Source organism: Anopheles merus, chromosome 2L (genome assembly GCF_017562075.2).
Source record: "Anopheles merus strain MAF chromosome 2L, AmerM5.1, whole genome shotgun sequence".
Lineage (NCBI taxonomy): Eukaryota > Metazoa > Arthropoda > Insecta > Diptera > Culicidae > Anopheles > Anopheles merus.
In genome coordinates this window covers 38,551,985-38,575,353 of record NC_054083.1, presented here as the reverse complement: position 1 = coordinate 38,575,353, position 23,369 = coordinate 38,551,985, and the positions used below count along the sequence as shown (strand labels likewise).

The 23,369-nt window shown below is 43.7% G+C and overlaps 1 protein-coding gene across 7 annotated transcripts in view; it reads right to left on the bottom strand.

Moving 5' to 3' along the window:
* LOC121591716 (zwei Ig domain protein zig-8) overlaps window positions 1-23,369 on the bottom strand; it is a 207,823-nt gene that overhangs the window by 167,666 nt on the left and 16,788 nt on the right. Inside the window, exon 3 of one of the 7 annotated variants that reach the window (XM_041912559.1) lies at window positions 15,815-16,063. The exons of the other annotated variants lie outside the window; for them this stretch is intronic. The gene's annotated coding sequence lies outside the window, so the exon portion shown is untranslated. The remainder of the gene's footprint in view (window positions 1-15,814; window positions 16,064-23,369) is intronic. 7 annotated transcript variants of the gene reach the window in all.

Here is a 23,369-nt window from a genome sequence, read left to right as displayed (position 1 = left end):
ATTTCCTTCCCATGGTTTCTCTTTGTTCGTGCTGGAGAGGTAAAGTAAGTCAATGTCGCGGTGTCTGTGCGACGGAAGCGTTTTGCTCGCGGACGTGCTGGGAATAGGAAACTCATCTGCCACTATCAGTGGCGTATTTTTTACTCTCTCTCTCTCTCTCCCCCTGTCTCTACTTTTGTGTTGCTGCAGAAACAGGAAACGAAGTGTAAAATAGGTGGATGGGAATTTCATTTTCATAATAGAAGCAGAACGAACGTTCACCATCCAAGATGACACACATTTAATCGAATAATGGTATTTAAGAGCGTCACAGAGCGAGTGTTTCGATTAGAAGTGAAATTTGGCAGACATCGGTGGGAAGGCACGATTTTGTTAGGTGTTGTTTGTGGAGCGAACACAAAAGAAAAAAAGACGCCTCACGCACATTCTGTTCCCCTGACGATATAATTGCGCCCGTAACACCTTGGTAATTGTTCGCCAATTGCATTACGTGTGGTGTAAACCTGATGAGTAATTACCATTGTGTGTACAAGTGTTTTTTCGTTTTAAAAATGAGTGATTTCCATGAACGGTTTAAAGTTTTGCAAGTAAAGTGTTGAAACACCGTGGAAAAAAAATCGTTTTGTATTCTTAAAATATGTAAAATGATTTTCAACAGAACAAAATTAACTCATTCAGCCCTGAGCGCATTAAAATTTGAAGAAGTTTGCCCGAGTAAAACACGGGCTGATTTTTTGTTCTCCGTTTTGCTTTGTTCTACGTCGCACGTCGCTGTTAAAAAGGGTTTGTTGTATTGTATTTCGTTTCTAGGAAAAAAAACCTGGCATCCTGTTTTAAAGCATTACAAACATTGAAAAACAGGCAATGTTCTGTTTTTCCATGTTTTTAATGCTTCAAAATATATCATACAGACATCCATCATACTACAAATTCTACGAAAAATTCTACGCTTATGCCCACGCTGCAATGTACTGCTGGGTATGGTTTGACGGCCAGCTGAATCAGCTGTATGTAATTATAGATGTATCGGTTCCATATTTGGACCAGGTTCAAGTATCATTCCTAATCTGGAACAGGTCCAGATACAGTTCCAGGAAAGGAATGAGATCCAGAGTTATTTCAGGACCGGTATAAGTTCATGCTCGGTTTGGGTTCGTACCTGTTTGCGCCAGCCTAGTAGGGTATAGCTCGTCTGCACCCGAACGGTTAGTGTGTAGCTATGATGGTAATCATATCCATAAAGAAAAATAGAATATCCTTTAAAAAACGATCGATTTAAACAAAACCAGCCCAACAACAAAGAAACCAACTCCAAACAGAAAATAGAAGAAAATTAACATGGCAAAAATATAAAATAAAAATACGAAAAGCGAGCACAATCAGGTTCACAACTACAAAGAGACAAAGCAGGAAACCCCAAAAATAAGGATATATGACCTAAATTGCCGGTCCTAAACTAATTGAGGTTGGAAGATCACATTGCATACCGGGAGTAGTATGGTGAAGGCCCAGGACGCTGGATTCCCATACCGAACCGTGTAACAACCTCCCACAACATAGAAGAAGAAGAAGAAGGTATGGGTCCATGCGCGGTTCCAGGTCAGGAATAGGTTCATGATCGATTACAGTACCGGTATGGGTTCATAAACAGTTCCAGGACCGGTATGAGCTCATAATCACCTCCTGGACGAGCATGGGTTCAGTATTACTTCAACGACAGCTATCAGTGCAGTGTCTGGCGGTTTCAAGGCCAATAAATTCGACATACACTTCAAGGTAATAAGGATGTTTGAAATTTGGATGCTTGAAACATTTGATCTTCTTCTTGTTTGGCTCAACAACCGATGCCGGTCAAGGCCTGCCAACCCACTTGTGGGGTTGGCTTTCAGTGACTTATTGATTTCCCCCCATAGCAGGATAGTCAGTCCTACGTATGACGGCACGGTCTATTTGGGGCTTGAACCCATGACGGGCATGTTGTTAAGTCGTCCGAGTTGACGACTGTACCATGAGACCGGCTTTGATTATATTATTTGATATATTTTGATATATTTCGTTAAATTAAAAATATCAATTGAATGACATTTAATTCAAGTTGGAACAATAAACCTGATAAGCATTTAAAACACTGAATGTATAAGCTTTAAAATACTCAACAAATCACAAACAAGAAGTTAATTTTTGTTTAAAATTAATCCTGAAAATTTGGGTTCCATGGATTAGAGAAAAAACACAAAAATGATTAAATTTTTAAACTAAACCAAAACACACACAGCGGCCATTCCCCCAGGAGAATAATCAAAAACAATGTTGCATGAACACCAAAATAACCATACAGTGAGGTATGGCTACCCCTCCTGTCGTTCGAACCGGGTACGGAAAGCCAACACCACCAACAACAGGGCATCTGCAGCTGCCAAAGTATAATAATTCAAAAAAAAAAAAATCAACAGCTCAACAGCACACTTGCCGACCGACCGGCCAAAGCGAAGGGGCCAACATTTTTCACTCCATATTTTTCCTACTACCTGCCACACTTTTCTACTTATTATCCCGATGCAGTACATATTTCCCCAAAGTGTGTGCGTGTGTGTTTGTGTATATATTTTCGGTATGTGTGTGTGTGTGTGTGTTTGTGCATTTTTGTCCGCGTTTGTTTTTGCCTTCCTGTCTGCCAGGCTTACACTGGGAAGGGATAGTTTGTCATGGCGGTACAATGAAGTAGTTATGATAAACAGTCCCGGTACCGGTGAAAGTTGGTAGGAAACGGGGTCTAAGCGAGGATGGCTAAATATCCGTCCACCGGTGCATCGGTTGCCGGATGTTGCTGCTGCAGTTGCTCGGCACAGCAAAAATGGCACACCGAACACACAACGGAAGACGGCAACGAGGCACACTGGAAACTGGAAGAGCAGCACCAGCAACACAAAATCAAGCCTTGGGAAAACATTCACCGTACGAGATGGCTTCGCTGCTCCGGGTTGTCTGTACGCTGACTCCGTCTCCGTCTCTGTCACACTCACTCACTTGCTAACTGGGGCCGCCCGCCCGTTACGCTGCAGCTTTCCATTAAAACCGACTGCATGCATAAATGCATAAACGCTTCTGGTTGGCTGCCAAAAAGCCTTTAAACTAACAAATTTTATGGCGTTCGCCCGCGCCTGTTTGCGCACCGTCCCTTTGTTGCGAGAGAGGAGCAACCCCGGCCGGCCAGCCCAACCCAAAACGCTCCAAACGACCTGGGAATGAATGTTAAAGTGAAATAAAAGTGAGCATGATTTGGGATTTGGAGGCCAGTGGAGGCAGTGGGAGCTTTGCCGTTTTTTATGTCTTCCCCCGTGTGCAGAAAAACGGTCTTACCGGCGCAGGTAAGATGGGTAAGTAAGTCACAGAGCAACGGCAAAGCCTGGACGGTGTGCACGAACACACACAGACACACACACAAACAAAATACAGAAATAATATTCCTTCGATGGAAAGTCACAACCGTTGGGGGAAAGGTTGGAGATTTCGGGACACGGTAGCGTCAACAAGATTCCCTCTTGGCAGCTGCTGGTTACATTGCTACCTTGGGTACGCTGTGAAAACTGTGGCAAAAACAAAACAAAACAAAAAGATAGACACAGCGAACACTCCATAATCGTCTTTGGGACGGTCTGCTGAAGCCAGGTCGTGCTTTGAGCGCGCGCCGAGTTGAGTAGTTTAAAATATTTGGCCAACGAAGTGAAGGCAGGAGAGCGCACAAGATCGTTCTGTAGCCAACGAGGTACGAAGCGCTCTGCTGTCCCGAAAACCTCGACGGAATGGTTTATTTATTCATTCGTTTATTTGCCACTCGCTGGATGAAACCGGAGCTCAGAGCAGTAGTAGTAGCAGCAGCAGTAGCTTCTAGCAGGGTGTGTTTTCACTCCACGGAGTAGCTCCCAGTACTGCCGTTAGCATGGGTTTTCACTCGCCATCAATAATTGATGCACGATTGTTCGTGATGGAATTTTATAGGCGCCGGCAAACTAATGCCGTAATCCTCGGACACGATGTCAAGGTCAAAGAAGAGGGAACACTGCAAGGGATGGGAAGGGAATGGGCAAGACACTACTAGAAGGAGTAGGAGAGTTTTTGCCGTGCGGCTAGAAGTTGCTGCAAGCTGCGGCACAGCTCGTGCGTAACGAAATGCGCAAATAAGCGCGAAACACTAGGACGGATTTGCAAACTGAAACAGCTTTTCATTAATGCAAAACGGGCAGAACGTCTTCCCTTTGGTGCACGGGGGTGGCTTCTTGCAGCTAAGTTTAAAAATAATAATTTAATTCTGAGTAATGCAAACGAGACATAACTATGCGAGAGCGATGGCGCAAAAGGAGCAGCAAATTGGATTAAAAGTAGTAAAAGAGGAGAATTTTTCTATTCCTCTTAAGGATGTCCAAAAAAGATATATTTGAAAATTATATAAAAGTATGTATTTTTTTATGTAACATAGATGAGATTACTGAAACAACAAAAAAAATGTAGTAAAGAAAGGGTTTGATAGCGACAGAGAAGACAGGGAAGACAGAAATGATACAAAAATATACATAAAAAAACGAAATAATAAAACTAAACGAAATAGTATAACTAAATGCAAACAAACACAATAAAAAATATACTCGAATACTGAATAAAGCTTGATAAGCTCAGCAGAAATGATAAATTAGTAAATATTGACTGCAGTCGTCTAAAAACCGATTAGATGGTCTACTGGTAGACGCATTAGATCCTACAGAATCTACTAAGAGTCCAGGGTATCAAAAACTGAAAAAAGATATCATAATAATCAGTAAAAATATATTAAATTTAGTAAAGAAAGTGACATTAAAAAAAATATTGCTGACATGTTACCAAACCGTGCTTACAGCCTGAATACATAAAAATGTCTTTTTAAGTAAACCTTCTGGTTCTTTAGTGTCTGTTCTGTTGAAAACTTTATTGACTACTTCTTGTGTGAAATGAATGAAATGGAAATGGACTCTATAGCACCCTTGTTGGACAAATCCAATAGGAATTTCCAAGGAGCCTGTCCGAAATGGTTGCCATAAAGTCCAATTTCCATCATATGAAGTTCACTCCCCAAAGGAAAGAATCAAGGAAGTGTCCCACTACTATAAGAACCCCTGGAAAACCCTGCATAAACAAAATTAGTTAATAATATCGATTAAAAAAAAAGATATTTCATATTTACAAGAAAAACTAAACATTGTGCTGTTCTAAATTTGCAGCTACAATCTTCTCATAAAATATATTCATGAAAAAAACTGCTTTCAAATCTGTAACGAAAGCAAACATGCTCCCCATACCACCCCGATAACAAATTGCATTTCTCTTTAACTCCAACACTTGGCACAACAATCACTCAACACCCTTTTATCATTACGCTGGCATATCTCATCAAGACGATCATCAGCCGGAGCATCGGTTCACATTTTTCTGTCCAGCCACTATCCTCCTGGCCAACCGATTGCCCGGTTGGGAAAGCTGGGCAGTACGGTTGACGTAGGATGGAAGCATGCACCCTTTCCGCCCCCCCCTCCCCATTGCCACTAAATCCCAACCATTAAATATCCACTGAACGGCAGATGAAAGAGAAGCGAGAAGCTGACTGAACATAACGCGGGATGCTGCAGCACGGCTCCAAAGATGCACTCAGTTGGCAAACCTATAGACACACACAAACACACACACACATTGACACATAAAAAGCACCACCAAAGCGCCACCGAACATGAAAGCGAAAAGCGAGCTTTGGGGGCAAAAATTATGGCTTTTTATTGAAGTTTCGGTCCGTACAGTTTCGGGGCCAACAACACCAGCCGGTGCACGCAAAGCGTACGAATGCACACGTGCACAGTGCACCACACACACACACATACACATACAGCGACGATTCACATGCCACACATTTTATGCTGCAGTCGGTTGCACTTTCTGACCTCGGCGGCGTCGTGAATTGGTGGGGGAAAACTCCACTAGTCCCCGCTCTAGTCATTCCGTTTTTGTGCAACTGCAATTTATGGTGGAGAAAATCGTCCACGTCCGAACCGAAGCGGAGCGGAGAACGAGCGCAAACGATAGCCCTCTCGCTCGCTGCATGCACTGTCTAATGTCTAATGCATCCATCGCTGCTGCACTTGGTGATGATCGTTGTCTTTTGGTGGCGCGGTGGCAGCGGTTCGGCGAAGAAGGCCACACGTGCAACGCCACTTCAATGCAGCGATTTTTCCTTTCGTTTTCTCTTGCTCTCTCGTTCTCTCGTTCTAAAATGTCCCACAAAAACGGGACAGCCCGCGCGCTTTTTTTTTATCGTCCGCAATAACTGCAATTTCGATGATTTAACATTTTTCTCTTTATTTATCCACCGAATATTATGGCAATCGAGATAAAGCTTCAGCACACACACGCACGTTGGCAGTAAGGGGCACAAAAGCGGGACGGAAGGATTTATATTTTTTACCTTTTTTCCCACTTCCATTTTATAGATTTCAGTAAGCCAGCCCCCGCCTCTTTGCGCTTCTGATTTTGGGTTGCGCATTTAGAGAGCGAGAACGTCCTTTTTTGGCGCTTTATTTTCCTTCCCAAGTTCCAGCTGTTGCCCTGCTTTCACGGTGCTGTGGTTGTGGCAAGTGTGTGTGTGTGTGTGTGTGTGTGTTTTTCCCCCATTTTATCATCTCTTTTATGTTGGACCGTTCGCATTTTATGTCGGACTTTTACCGCTTTACAAACCCGCGTGCGTCCATAGGGCGCCGTTTTTCCGTGTTTGACTGAAAAGCTTTACTGGGGGTAAAGTAAAGCGTTGCGCATCGCGCGTGTTGATTTGATTCGGCTGACAAACTGGTGTGAACAAATACCATTATTGGCATTACGGGGTTTTTCAATACAATTTTTGAACCTTCTGTTTGATATTTGTTCCAAATATTGAAGTTTTGCAGCAATATTATATTTTACTACACATTGTGTTACAGTTTCTTATGACTGCAAATGCAACATTTCTTTACTCTTTAGGACAATATATTATTATAGTCACAGGGCATTTCTTCTACAAATTTATACAAAAACCTATAATTTGATAATAAAATACAAAAACTTAAATGCCACATACGAAAGCTCAAAAATTAAAGGTCCTGCTGTACCTTTAATATCGCTTCATTCCGTTCGGCTTCGTTTGCCAATGCGGTGTTGTGAGCTGGAATCGGTGGATTGGTCACGTCATCTAAATTAAACCTCTTATCAAGGTTTCCCGTGTGCTTTCCCCACGCAACCACGCAATCGTTTGCTAACGATGGTTATTCGATTGGCAAATCGTGAACCAAAAAAAGAAAAAAAAAGAACGGCACCACAATCTACCACCCCGCTTATAAGCTGACCTTGTCTGATTTTTCTAGTCGTGACCGTTTTTGGGTTTGGGGGCGTACATAATGCAAACCCAAGTACCATTTGCACTGACGACTGACCTGGTGATTTTTGTTCTCTCTCTACCCCATTCTCACAAGCACACCAAAGCAGCTATTTCGAGCTAAACCATGCGAGAAATGTCGATATGCTGCTGTCGTTGGCGAGGCACCATCAACCTATATCTTCATGCCATTCGATTTGCTTTCCTTTACTCCAATTCGATTGCCCTTTCCCACTGTCCCAAGTCCGAACCGTACCGACAAAATCCAGAGCCAGAGTGTCAATGCTACTTCCAATTCGATCCTTCACTCGCTTATCGCTTTTCCTTTTTAAGTGAAAATTCGATTTCATGGAAATGAATCATTCAACCGTAGCGTGCAGAGAGAGAGAGAGGCGGGAGCCACCAACAGCCGGTGCACTGGATGCATTGGTGGCCGAATTATATTCAGCGCCCTCCTCTCAAAACCCACCCAACTATGGGCCACGAAATGGTCACCGGCGCCGGGTGGCAAATGGGAGTCGGAGTCGCATTGCACGGTATGATACCATGTGGAAAATTGAAGCCGAAAAGATTTCGCCCGGAGGGTTCGTGCTGGTGGTCGATGTGGAAAAGGGTGCTTTTGCAGGCCCCACGAGGGAAGAAAATGGAGCTGTGGCGTGTGAACGTGGGTTGCGATGCAAGAAATTGACCCCATGTTCGGATGCTTGATGATGATATGTTAGTTGTGGTGGTTGATCTCTGTAAGGATTGGCGGGGAATACTAAAACGTCCGTTGGGATTTTTTTGGAATATTGAGTAGGAGAGCTTAAGCTATGGAAAGCATACTTATAGCTTTTTCTCAGGATCTTTCAACAAGCAACCGATGGTTTGAAAGTGTTGCTTACTTTAAAATTTAAGGTTAGGGATCAGATCAAAAGCATTTATCGCTGGAAGCAAACCCATATCAAAGATGGGTTTTTCTTGTCAATATTATTTGATCTTGTCCATTCAACTTTTTTGTCAAACATTTCCAGGGGGGCGAATTAGCATCTTATTACTATAATCATAAAATGAAAGGGCTCCACCCGTTTGATGTATTCAATATAGAATGCAGAAAAAAAGCCCTGCTTTGCTTTGCCAATATGCTTCCAAAACCGCTAAATGCACCAATCAAAATTCGGCCGCCCGCACGCTAAAAGCTTAATAGAAAGCAATCAACCAAACGGATCTTCCTCCCATTTCAACACGAAACGGTGACAATGAAGAAAAAAAAACTTTACCCACCCAAAAGGACCTTTAATTTTCCCATTTTTCCTTCCTTTGATGTGATGACGCCGAACGCAATCCGGGGTGCTGGGCGAGCGAGCGGAGCAAACGTTTGCCCGAAAAGCCTTTCATTCATATTGCTCATCATTTTCATTATCCTTCGGGACACACCGGACCAACACTGGCGGTCCCTTTTCGTGCAGACGACTTCTTTTTTTTTTGTGCCGCCCTCATCCTTATTACGTTTTGTTGACGCTGCACCATGGGACCATCTTTTCGCTGGCCAGAAATCGATGACCTATCATCAGTTTAGGCCCGCTGACACGGGTTTTGGGGGAAATTATAAAAACGAAAAAAGTAACAGAGAAAAACGACTGTGTGTGTGTGTGTGTGTGAGGCGAATGTATAACATCACACACACACGCACACATGCACACACATAAACGCATATAAGCAATGGGGTAAAAAGACTGAGCAGGACAATTTTTCTTTTGATGTCACACGACGGCTGTCCCCTTTATTCCCGCCTTTGCAGCGCGCGACGACACAAGCACGTAAAAGGGACCGAGTTCGAACAAACGATTGGTTAGCCGTTCAGGCCGTTTTTAGGGTTCCGTTCCGGGAGGTTTACTTCGAATGCTTGACGGTCGCTTTTTTGTTGCTGTTGTTTTTGTTGTTAGGCGCACCGAGTCGAGTACCGCTGCTGTTTGTCGGCCGTCGAATTATATTTATTTTGCTTTAACTTCAATGTCACTGCAAAGAGGAGGTTTTACCCCTTGCCCAAAAAAAAAAAGGAAAGACAACATCGGTCGTCTTTAAACTCTGGAGCGTGCGTCGGATCTTGTTAAAAATTCATTACTTCTTTCATCTTTAGTTTTTTTTTCTTTTTTGGTTTTTCGGACGTTTCTACGGACGTGCTCCGAGGTTCGGTTGCGGCAGAGTGCAGAAAACGACACAGGGATTTAGGATGTGTTTGGTTTTTTCCTCTGTTTTACGGAAGTAGCTGAACGCAAAAAAAACAAGCAAAGAAGAAGTTTTTGGCTCGTTGACAAGCGGGCTTTTTGTGAGGAAACACGGTTTTTGGGCAGGCTTTTAATTAGAACTCGGGAAAAGGGATATAGAATTTGATGCTCTACAAAAAACCGAAGCCCTTCTTGCTTGATGAATAATTATGTACCTTGATGAACACTTATCACTTCCACGGGAAGATTGGACATTTAATTTTAATACTAGCAATTAGTATAATTCAAGCTACAAATTTTGGCTAAATAATTTTCCCTGCACATTCGTCTTACTTTATGCCACGTACATAGTATACTCTTTGTATGTCGTTACTGTTTGGATGCAAAAGTCAATCAAAGTGTTGTTTTTAAGTGATATTGTCAATCGAATTCCATGGAATAAATCAAATCATTTTAATTTTTTTGAGCAAAAATAAAATAAATGCAGCAGTTAACGCAAAAACACTACAAGGAATAGTATCGCCTTGAAGCCAACCAAACATTGATGCATTTCACTAACGAGCTCTCTAAATCTATTCTTTTTTCTGCTCTCTAAATACACACAACTCGTGTGTATCTAAGGACAACACATGTGAACTGCTTTACTTTATGCTCTCGTCTCTTTCCTACTTCACATTTTATTAAGCTCATCCCTTGTCAGTGCAGTACAACAGCACCGGGACACTAGAAGGACCTAATCCAATCGGACAGTGCAGTACCGGCGCTCCCAAAACCGTTGACCCGCAAGAACGCTTGCATCAACCAGTGCGACTGTTGCTGGCACTGGTTCAATGTAAGAATATATAAAAGATTTAGGGTAACAGAAAAAAAACACAGCTCCTCACTTGTGCAACGCCTACCATCCACCGAGAGCAAACAGAAGCAAGCAACATGCAAGCAATCAGACACCGACCAAAGAGTACACCACATTTCACCTCCAGTGCATCCACGACGCGATGCGGTGGCACCGAACAGCAAGCAGGGCAAAAAACAAACCATAAAACAAAACCAAAAAAAAATCCATTTGATTAATGAACGAACCCATCGCTGCGACCCCTTTTGCTTTGCCCCGCCCCAGGCAGACTTTGAAACCGTGTGCAAAAGTATGCTGCACACGTGGTTCTTCTCGTTGGCTGATTGGCTGTCGCTTTGTTTTAAACACAGCCAGCCGCGTCCTTGGGGGAAAATGAACGATAGCAAGAGACCCGCCACCAGTTTCCAGCCCTGTTCCAAGCCCCGTTCCGCAACGCCCGAAACGCTCCAGCAGCACCGGCGGGTATGGTTGACTCCATACCTCGGGTCCATAAAACTTCTCCACAAATCTACCGTAAAGCGTAACGCACACGGGGCGCTCATAATAAAGCTGTAAATTTTCTTACAATACCATAAAAGGATCGCACTAAATTATGCGGCCCCGGCGCGGTGCACGCGGAGTGGAGAGGGGACCGGGCCCGGCACTGGAAAGTACGCCAAAAACCAGCGCGCATTAAAGGATTTAGCTGAAGCGATTAGAAATTTGCGTCCCTGAAGTGGGAATTTTTGGGTGGAAGCCGGGGGAGCTGAATCCCTACAATTCAATGCCATGGCTTAAGTTATGGCAGTTTTAGTATTGTGCATTGAATTACGTGGAGCTTCTTCTTTTTTGTTTTTTTTTTTTTGGTTGCTGCTTTGTGTCGTTTGTCGAGCATTGTATGTCGGTACATTTTAATGCGCTCGTTCGAGTGGAATGTACACTGCTCCCCACCAAGGCGAGCGAGCTGATGGCGTATGTGGCGAAGGGTAATGGCGAACATTTGATGTCACTTTTACTGGTTTGATGTTTTGATGTTGGTTGTGATGCTTTACATTTTCACATGCAGGTTCGTACTGTTGCATTTAATTACTTAAATATTGATTGTTTTTGGAAAGTGTGAGTTTAATGCGATCCAAAGTGAAACATTTATATTTTACTTCATTTGTTACATTAAAATTACATTTAACCACACCATTTTATAGCACAATTACCGCTCCAACAAAGAATGCAAATGCAACTATTAACTGTAAAAGCAGTGCGGTAATGGCTTGCTTCCCATATCAGCAAATTTCTCCATCGCCTTTTACCAAAGTACTCCCAAAAACATCAAAAAGCTTCCCGCGATTTTCCACTTTTGAGAGCTCCCCGCCATCAAAAGCGCCGTCCCGTAGCGCGAGCAAGCCCAGCTACACGCTCCCATTAAAGCATCCATTCTCTTGCATAATTGCAGCGTGCAAAGACACGGCAACAGGAAAATCCTTTCACCCGAGTCGATATTATTGCAACGGCTGGCACTTACCATTAAGCTCCGCCGCACGTGTTCACCACCATCACCACCAGCACACAAAGCACAGCGGTGCAAAGGAAAGCACGGAAACACGATCTAGCGTGGTGCTCGTGTAAAAAGAAGCTTACCCATTGCCCGAAAAACGGAAAACGGTGCCATTATGCTCACACGTCTTCATAACGAGTGGCGAAAGATAATTGTAACCTAACAAAAGGTGTTTTCCAGTGCGATTTTTTTTTGTGTGTGTGCCTTGGCTGCACTGACGGTAGCAGAGCTAGAGTGCCCACACCGGTACACCGGTGCCGGAACTGGCAAGATGGCTTGGCCAGATAGACTGTTTGCTCGTCTTTTAATTATTTTGCCCCTTTTTTTGCTCACAATCTCTCGCTCTCTCTCTCGCTCACGTTTATCTTCCAGGGAAAAGTGGAAGTTCGCTGTGAAAACAAAATTTTCTACGCCGTGAAAAAGCAACACCAAAAAGCCGGCAACCGGGGACCTGCGTGCGTGCGGGTACGGTGTGCGATAAATGGTGGCATGTAAAAAGTTTTTGCTCGTTTCGTCTTTTTCTGTTTTTTTTTTTGGCTGCCTTCTGTCTTCTTTGGTGCTTTGATCGCCTTCACTCGCTCTTCAGTTCGGTGCCGAATGACGCCATCGAAGTGTCATACTGGCGCCAGGAAAAGTGTGTCCCCTTTCGCTCCGGCGCTCGTGCGGGCAACGGTGGCAAGGCAAGTTTCGCTCACGCCAATGTTTTGCGCTATCTGCGGAAGAATGTCGTTATCAGCAGCGGGATTACAACAATTATAACCGGTAACGGTTGAATGGAAATATTCAGTGAATAAAATAAAAGTACTCCAATCTGCACCGAGAATGGGGTGTGGGGGATGCTTGAGCAACGGAGCCAAATGGCAAATACTGTCCCCCTTTGCTAGTAGACGAGAAAGCGTCGCGTGCTTTGTGCCGGTGGTTGTCGGCAGCTCTCTGTATGTGTGCTTGTGCTTCTGTCTTTACCGTATGCTTTGTCAAGCTTGGGTGTTGAGGCAACATGCATACGAAACGGATATACGTATAAAAATACAAAAACGAGAACCGCCAGACATGGTGCAGCTGTTTGCAAAGGGGGACGGGGTCTCACTGCTAGCACAAAATGGTAACGATGCCGATTAATTATGATTTTCGTTTTTCATAAAATTTTATCGCCACACCAAACTCGTACTACACGGGGCGAGGACAGGGCGAAATAGAAAACCGAAAGCAGGAAGCAAGAGACAGGGTGGCATATTTCTGTCCATGCAGCAGCAGGTTGATTTCACACCGACAAAGACGAGCCCGGCCGAAGCGTTCCGGTAGAATAATTATCGAGTAATCAAGGTTGTGGGTTGTGGGGATGGGCAAAGACTTAAACAACCGGTACACGACCTGCTACCATCCTGTTTCCATCAAAGGGGGTCGTTTGTTCGTGTACGGGTGAATAATTATAGGTTATTATGCTGCCGGTGAAGTAGGTGAGCACTTTATGGGTGTACGGTCTGGCACATGACTGGGGGAATTCTGAATCGTAAATTCTTTCATGTTCTTCTTGAAATCCGTTCTGGCGATCTGTTTAGTGTGTGAAGGCTTGTTTGCAGGCCAACACACCTTTTTTGAACTGACAAATACCATGAAGCATTATGGTCAAATGATTCGGGTGTTTCATGCAGGTTCAAAAAGGTTATGTTATCGTGTGCTCAATACATAGCAGGTTGTGCACGCTTTCTAATTAATAATTGGCTTCTTCATACGGCTAGTGGCCAAATCAACATTATTTTGACATTGCATTGATTTCGCATTGGCTAGGAAATTCAATCACAGACTTTGAAAAAAACAAAGAAAGCATCGATTTTCTGCAGAAGTGCTGACATGAAACAACTTTACTTAATTTTAACGAGCAAGAGTAAACAAGTTTAAGTTCAAGAGCTGTTTTTGAAGTAGTTTTTGCACATTTATAATCATTTTAAATATTTCTTTCCCACTTTTGCGATTATGGAAGGTTTTATAATACTAGCCAGTTTCTTTATATGGAGTTTGACAGTTGGCGACTGCAATCAACATTCCAGACAAAATCACACGCAAAACGGTGATCTGATTTTCAGCCCAGATTATTCCAGCAAGTGAAAATGATAACAAACGCTGTCTCCATCATATTAACAAATTAAAAATTGATTTGTTTTGCTCAAAAAATATATTGTCAAGAAAGTTTAAAAACTGTTTGATTCGATACAATTGAATGTACTAGCAATCAACTTTGAAATCCATATCAAGCAGAAAAAAAACAAAAAAACAAAACGATTTTAAAATACATCTTTTGTCCTCCCCAAATTATAAAATCAAACTGGATGTCTGTCAACTGGATACAACCCGGATGTTGAATATTGTATATTTGTATATTTGTAAATTTGTATATTTATTAAATGATCGACGGACCTCATAAGCCCTCTCGATATATGTAAAGCTACAATAGGAATGTAACATAAATAGTCACACGCTTTTGCTACTGCCAGACTGAAATTTCAGCCTTCTGTTGTAGATAACAAAAAGGATCTATATCGTACAATTTATTGCTGCATATCATGATAATCTAGACTATTCATAAGAAAAAAACTCGGTCATGACGTAGGTCAGGACAAACAATAATACGTATTTTAGGAAGTCCAAACAGACCTTTTCAAAAAAAAAGTGAAACAAAAAAATTGCTTCATTTTTGCGTTACAAACGTTTAAAAAGTTACATCTGCTATTTTAATACTGCTACTAGCCCAGATATTAAGTGCAAGCGTGTATTTTTTGTGCAATTTGTTAAATTAAATAAGTACTGCTGATCGCATTTTAATGTTGAAACAAGATGCCACGTAGTCCATGCAAAAAAGGAAAGGTCTAATAATACCAGCTCATTGTCACGACATAAAATAACCAAAGAGCTCACAATGCAGATAAGAAACTCATTGCACTCAAATACCTTTCCCACCGCCAGGGGGATACTTTTTATCATCAACCTCTCAAGACGGAGCTACTGCAGTCCTTTTAAAACAAAACTAGTGCCTTGCACACTGTAAGCCAACGCCAGCAAGGGCACGTTAATCCTTTTATCATCACTATCGCCCGGCGGATGCTTTTGTCGGGCTCGAGCGGCGAAAGCATCGGAATGGACCGAAATCAATTTCCATGCCCGCCGGCCATGCCGCACAGTCTTAAAGCTCTGCGGCCTCGGTAGAGCGCTCTCAGCACCGAGCCCCGAGTGATACGGACACGAGAGCGAGAGCGCACGACTGTGTATTGCAACATCATCATCCACCGCGGATAGCTGGAACTGGACGGAGACGGAGTAATCCCATCATGCCGGTTCTTCATTTTGTGCACGCCGGGAGTGCTTTTTCCGTCGCAAGTGCTTACTTCGCCTGCTTAATCCTACGGCGCTGCTGGCTTCGCTCTATATGCGGCACCACGGCACCGACCGAGCCCGGTGCCTTTACGTGTCAACAGTAGTGTCCGGTTTTCCCTGCCCGGAACTTGCTACCACTGCGGGCCGAAGAAAAGCCGTGCCGAAGGTTTTTAATTAATTACGTCGATTGAGCTCCGAAACGTCCCGGGAGCTATTTCTCCACTCTCGGTCGCCGCGGATCTGTGCAGAGCGTACAAATCCTTTTTTTTTGTGCCACGATGGAGCACCCTTAAGGATGTATTTTTGTTTTAAATTTTACGCACAAAAGAGGAAAGATAAACCCTGTCGAGTGAGGGAGCAGTTCAAGATGGTCCCGGCACCTCAAGCTTCAATTGTTGGAGTGTTGGAAATTAAATTCATTATGGGCTTACGTTGCTGCCGCGTGAAGAACCGCCAAGCTGGTTCCGCGTGTACCTCAACGCGTGTAGATTCAATGGGACCGCACCCTCCCGAGACCACGGCGATGCACGACGAACGCCATTGACATTGGGTGCCGGTTTGTCACGTCCGTCGCAAACGGCATGCCAGCGCCGATCAAGTGGTCTAATTAAATTGCAATACTCGATGCTGTCCTCCGGGGAGCAAGTGCTGGAGGGGTGAGGGGATGACGGGCGTCGTACCTGTAAATAGAAAAGAGAAATCATTCGGTTAGTATCGATTCCTGGCCGCCAGCACTCAACCGCACAACACAATGGAGCGTAATCTGTCGCATAACACAATTATAGTGCAAGCGTTGCGCAGTGGTCAAGAAACTGGAACCGAGGAGGAACCTACTGGGGCTTGGGTTTCCTGGGCAAGAGGTGGAATGATTACAGATTGCGGTCCCCGTTGCTGCCCCGAGGTGGTCCAAGGCAAATAAGTAGCATCCTTTGCTGTTTCCATACCGGTTTGCCAAAGCACTACGTCTCCCTGCGGTCTGCAAAGACCCAAATGGACGAAGGTTTCGAGAGAGCTGTGAGGCGGATGCTTTGCACAGTTCTTGCATCTTCTGACACGGAGAGCACGGAACCCAATACTGACCACCAACGTCAATAGATCGTCTTCCGTCTTGGCACTCTTGGGTGGTTGCACAAGGCTATCGGCACGGCCAGCTATTGCCAGGCAATCGGTGGCTGAGCTTGAGTTTGGACCCAACCCACCCCCGGGAGCCACAAAAGGAGAAGTCAGGAGGAGAGTCATCGATGGAGCTATTTTCAGGTTGAATTATTTCCCCTTACCGAGTGGTTCTTCTGTGCCACAACGGTACCGGCACAGAACGGTGCCAGAACGATTTTGCTGCCGGTGGGTTGGTGAGAAAAAGTCAAACGAACAAGCAATGAAAGGCTTTATCGTGATACCGACCGTTCGCACCGTTGTTGACATACCGAGATTTCCGATTGGAGTGTGTGCTTGTTTGAAGACATGCTTTTATGAGGGGGGCACAATATTGTTTGAAGCTGAAATGTGAAGTGGACGGGAAAGCGAGCAAACAAAAAAACAGGCTCCAAAGAGTACAATGCAATGAACATGCGTGGCAGGTGATGGAGGGAAATAAGTGTTATACGAAAGCATTTGCACGACATATAGTTTTCTCGGGAAAATTTTCACAATAAGCCTACAGATGCTCGTGTCATGGTGAATCAAACATGATTGAAACGTTGGTATAATTCTTTAAAAAATACTCTGAAACAACATTCAAGAATGTTTCAGATCTAATAAGAAAGTCTTTAACGTTCTGTTTGCCATTGGAGTGTCATTATTCAGAATTCAACTTTTGTCTAGCGTATTGGAAAACTATGGTCATGGAAACAAGAGTTTATTATATGCCAAAATATTTGTTAAGTATTATTAGCAGGCAATCGCACTCAGAGCAATGCACAATGCTGAAATAATAATGCCAAAAATAAGGAATATCTTGTCGTCCAGTATTTCGTGGCAAGAAATCTAGCAGGACTTGAACGTCATGAACGAACTACTTGGAATAAGAATCATTCCAAATGGAAGGCTCAAGTAACAATACAAGCTTATTAATGTCTTACAATTTTACAGTAAAATAGGACTGCATTGTTATGAAAATATCGTTAACAATTCAAGCGAAAGTTACCTACAACATCCGGAGACGACATAAAGCTTAATTAAGCTGCAGATGTAGCCCAACCACATCCACACCTCAACAAATGCACTCACCAAAAGACGACCCAATTGTTCTACCGTCAGACAATTTCCCGATCATCAATCAAAACACCAACAAAAGTGACATTGTTTCTTGCCACCAGAAAAAAAGGACCAAACGCCACCGACTAATTGTCGCTTGCAGGCGATCGATCACACGCGCGGGGAGCTTTCTGTGTCACGCAGTTAATTGAATGATAGCAACAATAGCTAGATAAGCGATAAGCAGAGTATGCAATAAAAGCAATCAATCCATCGGCCACCATATTATTTTTCAAACCGTTCTACTGGGAGGATATTGCGTTAGATCTTACATCATGAACATGACGTAAGAAATGTGTATATTATTAAATGCTGCGCTGGCAACGCTCGTCAACCATTCGATCGTGTGCTCTCTTTTTCGGATTATCAGCTTGTAATTACGCTGAACATTACCGGAAGGCGACACACACACTCTCTCTCTCTCTCGTTCACAATCGTAAAACGTAATGTATTCCAAGGATTTCATGCGCTGCGCGCTAGAAAGCAGCAGTGTGAAAGCAGCGGGCAGGCAGCAGCATCAGCAGCAGCAGCAATTTTCTTCCGGCATCGGATCTGCATTTTATTATTACGACTCAATGAAGCTTAATCAAAATTATAATCCACCGCGTGCTTATTTTGCGCCGCTCTTTCGCTGCGGTTGGTGAAGCACCCAATTCCTGCGGTGAAAAGCATTCTTGCGCATAGTGCGCATCGCGTCGGGGCGGGGCGGGTTGCGATGGCAACATCACCACAACCTTGGAACCGATGCATATAAACACGGCTTCTATATTGTGCGGGGTGGTGCCTATGTTTGCCTATAGGCGTACTGCAATCCAGCTCGATCGATTTTCCGACTTCAAATATATCCCACAGCAAACGGTTTCCGCCACCGCAAGGACTTTCCGCTGGTGCCGCATTCCGAAAGCTTGATGCCGGAGCTTCCACCAACACCATCACCACCATCACCACAACTATTACCACTTGCCTGAGCGAAACTCATTTTCCAGCGAAAACGATCGCACCAGAGCAGCGCACCATCAAAACCGGTGTGCAGGATGAATGTTGGCTTTGAAGCCACCACAAAACACTACTGCCAGCACGCCGAACACGCGCAGGGTAGGGTGGGGTGGGCTGTAGTAGCGTTGCGAAACTATTGTTGGTTTCATCGATGCTTTCCGGTTGGGCGAAGGTCGGCACGCCTTTGATGTTTTGCACGAGAGTTCCGTGGAGAAAATTCGAATCTCACCAGCCCACAAAACGAGTCTGAGGCTGAGCCGCTGATGTCATCCGGTCGGAGCATGGAGCCAGTAGCGTAGGATACCCCCCCGGTTGTCGTCAATTTCGTTAAGACTAAAAGGATCCCTTTTGCTACAAGAAACATCCACACATACACACAGGGGAAGGGGGCCTGGCGGGAAACTGTGTCGAAAGCAATAAGGTTGCCACCGTGCGGCATTGTTTTGCAGCAAAACGAAATGTAAGAAGATAGTCATCGCCGGCCGGGAGCCGAATGTCGAATGATGGGAAGCACGGGAATGTGATGGGAGAGTTGGCACATCAAAAAGACTATTTAATACTTTCGGCAAATATGAGCGGTGAAGTTGCACGTCTCCCGGGGAGACTGAGTATTTCTTGAGCAATTTTATCTGTTGCCGGCAGAGGGTGAACTGTAGAATGATTCATGCAGCGAGTTTCAACTCGGTGAATGAAGTAGAAAACTGCACTGCATTAGGAAGCGACATGGAATTATATCAACCGCTCGCACAGGTTTCTACAAACGGGACATCAAACGGGACGTATCGAAATGATATTAAACGTTAAATAACAACCAGAAGTTTTCGAGTGACAGCATAAAGCAGCTGAAACAGAAAGGTAAATGAATACTATTGCAAACCAGAATTAAATTCTCAAGAAATCCTTCCGCAAGCCGGAACGTTTCTATGGCAGCAATTCGGCAAATTATGACAATAGCCAGCAACTCCATCAACAATTCTATGAAATTCGCGTTTGAACTGAACTAAAATACCTATCAGCAATACAAAATGCAGTAGCTGAATGTAACTTAACCAAATTACGAGTAATGCAGACAAAATCTCCAAAGTATCGTTGTACTTCCTGCTTCTGTCCAAGGCTAGAGTGAAAGGACAACGAATGAATTTAGATCTCTCTCTGCCTCTCTCTCTCTCTCTCTCTCTCTCTCTCTTTCTATCTCTCTCTCCCTCTCTCTTTCGCTCTCTCTCTCTCCATTATGTCTCTCTCTTTCTTTCTTGCTTCAAAACAGCAGTAAGACCATGTACCACAAGAGATAGTACAAGCTCTAACGATGGAAACTAAAACAAAGTCAAGATGATGTAAAAATCCACGATTAAAACACAATTGATATCAATTTATAGACTACAAAATTCTAAATTTTCTAATACTTACAGACTATAAGGTAAATGTACCTATAGTGGTGGTAGTACCAATAGTGGTGGTATTGCACTAAAATGAGGTCCTTGCCGTATGGTCCTATGGTTTAGTTTCCATCGTTAGAGTTTGTACTATCTCTTGTGGTACATGGCCTTACTGCTGTTTTGAAGCAAGAAAGAAAGAGATAGACATAATGGAGAGAGAGAGAGAGAGCGAAAGAGAGAGGGAGAGAGAGATAGAAAGAGAGAGAGAGAGAGAGAGAGAGAGAGGCAGAGAGAGATCTAAATTCATTCGTTGTCCTTTCACTCTAGCCTTGGACAGAAGCAGGAAGTACAACGATACTTTGGAGATTTTGTCTGCATTACTCGTAATTTGGTTAATTAAAAGTAATTAAGTTATTTACTTCAATGTGAAATGTTCTTTAGCCTTTTACAAATAAATTAATTTTTTATAGGATATTTTTGACATGTCGTACTGTTTTCACTAAACTAAGCAACAGAAATGAGTTTTATGTAGGTAATTTACCATAAAAGGCCTAAATTCGCTTATTTCGCAGTATGAAAAATCGAACTCAAAACAAACTTTCTGTTCCGGGTGTGGGTTGACGACAGGTGTTCTACAGTACTTTAGTCAATAGTTTCATCAACCAAATGTATGTATTTTTTACGATAAATTTACGCAAGATATCATTATCATGGCAGCAATCCTTGCTATTCATACAAAAACAGCTTCAAAACTAAGTTTCATTAATATTATACACTGTTTTGGAGGTATCTTTGTTTACCACCACTATAGGAACACAATACGACGACTATAGGAACCATACCACCATTATAGGTACAACGAAGCAGTCACAAAAATATGTATTTTTTCGTAAATTTGATGTGTTTCTTGATGAAAATGATTGTAATTGCGAAGATAAAACATATTTCAATTGCTTTGTGTTAAAATATTCAGAAATTGTCCTTCCTGACAATGTAAATCCATTAAAACACATCTATATCACTACAAATTGCACCACTATTGGTACACTTACCCTATTCAATTTGTATATGAGAACTTAAACTTCAACATACAAAGAATAGAAAAGAGAACAAATGAACCATGGAAAAGAAAGACCCAAACTAAAGGATGACCTCAGCTGGTATGGTCGTAGAATATAATTCCTTACGTTCTTAAGCAAAGTGAATTTATCGAATCTTAAAAAAAACACATAAAAATATGCAATAAAGCAAACCGAATTTGGTGGAAAACATATAAATTGAGCGATAAAATTATTTAAAGCACCAAATGCTTATTTCCAAAATAACCAAACGGTTTTGCAAATCAGCACGATTTTGTCCAAATGGCACCACAGTTTACAGCCATTATAGCACCACCTAAACCCACCCACCATGTGCCATGTTCACCTTTACGTAAACTACGCCCCATTGCCCGGTGACCGATACGGTGTGATGTTTAAAATAACGATCACGCGCGCTTTAAAGTTCGCCAACCGCAACACTTCACTGCACGGCATGGGCGGGGGCGGCATGGTGACGACAGCACTGATGACGCCGATGATGACTGCGATGATAGCGATAATAATGCTGATGACCATGAGCAGTTTCCGTAAGAAAGTAGCTCCCCCCCCCCCCCCCGTGCAACCGTGTATTCCGGTGAGTGACATTAAGCGGAAAACTTTCGCTCACAATGGTTACAGTAGCGCTGATAAGGCTGCACACTGCTGAGCTTTAGCCGTGTCCCATGCGGCATTCTGGTGGACGAATGGGACCAAAGCTAGCAAACGCGAGTGCGAGGACGGAAACTGTTGGAGCGCGGCTCACACTGCACTGCGGCACCGCATAGCTTTGCGTAAGCCAATCATTAAAAACCATTTCCCAGCAACAACGGGTACGATGGGAAAATGGTGGGTGCTTGGGAGTGCTTGTTTAAAACTGCTGCTGATAGGTGTTTTAGAGCTCGTTGCCGATGGATTCGGTTATAATGTTGGTAAATGTGTACCGGGTTTTGACACGTCAGGAACTTTGGAAATTATTATTTGAGCTTAGAAATAAACCACTCGTAGAATATATTTATTCTGAAGGCAGAAATTGAGCGTTTGAAGGTACAGTAGCGAACTGCTATCGTCGGGCACGGATACGATTACGATAGTCTATCGGCACTTGCAAAGTCTATAGACAAAGACCTTGACAGGGCCAATTTGCTGCTACACGTTTGTCCCGCTGCTCGAAAGCCAGAACCCATCCAACGGGTCTACCATTCGGCAGCTCATCCGTAGCATCTTCGTAGCATCCGAAACCGCAACCGGATGGCAAAAACTGTGCAAACTTTTCAAATTTTCACCGATCGTGCACTCAGAACGCAGCAGCAGCAGCCAAAGCACCGACGTCGCCACATCTCGCATGCGTTTCCTGGCCGCCGCAGATAAATTTGGCTAACAATTTTCACGAACTTCGCTTTGCGTTGAAAAGCTTTCCGCCGCTCGGCTTGCCAGCACACTCGTGATGCTGGCGCGGCAATCTTCGTCAAAGTATGGACGCGTTCACGCCGAAAATCCGACTTCACAATTTATTATTTCCGTTTCGCTCGATCGAGCGTAAAATCTATCCCCGTTCCTCGGAAAGCTCGGGCACCCCTTTTCTTCTTCCCGCAGCAAAGACACGGCCCAAACCAAACTCGCAGAAACTCGATTGTGTGTGTGTGTGTGTGTTTGGTTGCTTTGGTGAAAACTAAGCACAATACGCCGTGGTAGGTACAACCGCCGTGCGCTCAACGTTTCATCTCGCCAGCCAGCGCCGAAGGTCTCGCAACCGAACACAAACACTTATCGCTGTCACTGGACCGTTCGGCAACGGTTCAACTTTTACCGTACCGCGAAAGCTGTATTCTTTGGCAAAAGCTGGACGCACCTTGCCCGGCTAGCGGATGGGAACGTTTGTTTGCGCTTCGTCTGACTAAACACAAACGATTTTTCCACAGCTTACCACACAGCACACCGCCCTGGTGCAGCTCATCTCGTCCAGGCGAGATGCTTTGCGCCAGCGAAGTCTATTGAATGGCAATAAGGGATGGGGGTTTGGGGAGCAGTGACGAGGATTATGGAGCGATTTCCCATGGGGAGGGTTATGTTGAGTTAAGCTTGCTTTGTTCCAAATGAATTTGGCATCAGGCAAACTAGGTGCGGGCTCAAGCAAACAAGCAGATTTGCACGCAGATGACCCCTGTATGTTGTGGTTTTGTGTCTACGGCAGAGATCTTTTCAAACTACTATAAATGAGGGGTTCTTTCTGGGACAATAAGGAAGCCTACCTGTATTATGGTTTGGGAAAAACTCTACCTAAC